Genomic DNA, 1,577 nt, shown 5'->3' with positions numbered 1-1,577 from the left:
TAAAATTTATTGAGGGGTTAGGGGGGTAGGGCAGAATAGTAGTAGAAATTGTGAGAAAGCAGTAGACATGCTGAATTACAGGGTAATCACATGGCAAAATAGGCATGCTAATTGCAAGGGAGGCAGTAGAACCACAAGTAGAAGCATAAGAGAAACAAAAGGAAGTGCAATACAAATTGAGACATATTGTTTTGGAGGTTGTAATTAAACTGAAAACATACCAGTAAAAATGAGAGAATAGGTGCAGAGTGAGGAGTGAAGAGCAGTACAATGAAGGGAAGTGGAGCAGTAGTGTGTAGAGCAGTAGAGTAGTAGAACAATAGAGCAGTAGAGCAATGTAACCACTCAGTTTTGGCTTGCAGCCAACTGAGTATCAAGTAAGAGAGTATGTATGTGTGTAAGAGAGAGTTCAGAACAGTGTAATTGTTCGTCCTATGCTAAAGAGAGGGTAGAGTATTTATAGTTTTAGAACAGGCAGGAAAATAAGGTAATAGGTACTGACTTAGCACAATTATAGAAATAATACAAATCAGAATCAATTAAAGACCCGGACTTCCTTCAATTAGGGAGTCATAGTTCAAACGGGTACAAGTTGTATCAAATAGGGAAAAGAATTACTTATAAGACTGATTTTACCACAGTAGGAGTAGTAAAAGCATGTGGCATGTAACAAGGACTAAGTACAGAATGTTTTCAAGTAAGGAAAGTACACGTTAAATAACTAACAACATATTTGTGCACATAAATAAGGTAGAGTACAATTTTAATTCTGAAAGTTAGTTCAAAGAATCACGAATGAGATTGAAAATCACAGGGAATCAACACCAACTAAGGAAAGTATCACAAGAGTAAGGAAGCAATTCGAAAAATCAGTACAGAATTACAAGGAAAATACAGAAAATCACAGATTCGGGGAGATATCGCAGGTCCAAGGAGACTACACAAAAATCAATATAAATTATCATGTGAACAATCAATAAAATAAATAGTCGGACCTATTAAACGATAAATAACATGTTTGAACAAAATCAGAGAAACCCTAAGAACGGATTAGAGCAGGAAGCGCAAGAGCATATAGAACATATATGAAACATATAATGTTCATGAGAGACATGCAAACACATCGCAAACAGACTCAAACTTCAAATCGAGTCCAGAAGTATTAGGGTTTCTTAACAAAAATGAATCGAGCAAAAGGAAAGACTCAAGTGATGTTTAAACATGTTAAAAATCACAAAGTAATTGCTAAAAATCAGAAAGGAATCGTTTTTTTTGCAAAAGGGTTTTGAAACCCTAGTCTGGAAAATGAGGAAATCGTTTGAAATCAGAGAAATCTTTTGAGGAAAACATGTGAGAACCTTAAAAGACACATAGATCCATCACAGATCTAAAAAGATCGGAGGATTTAAAGCTAGGGTTTTCCAGAAAAGTAGTAGAGATGATAGAATAGGTCAAGAACCCATAGATTCGTAATAAAACAAGAAGAAGTTCTTACTCACAAAAGGGAAATGGCCTGAGACAGGCTGATAAACAAAGTTCCAACCGGAATCAGTGGGTTCCTTGAGATATCTCAAGGA

This window comes from Nicotiana attenuata, chromosome 2, assembly GCF_001879085.1.
Source record: "Nicotiana attenuata strain UT chromosome 2, NIATTr2, whole genome shotgun sequence".
Lineage (NCBI taxonomy): Eukaryota > Viridiplantae > Streptophyta > Magnoliopsida > Solanales > Solanaceae > Nicotiana > Nicotiana attenuata.
The sequence above is the reverse complement of the archived record's forward strand: the minus strand, read 5'-3'. Positions refer to the sequence as shown.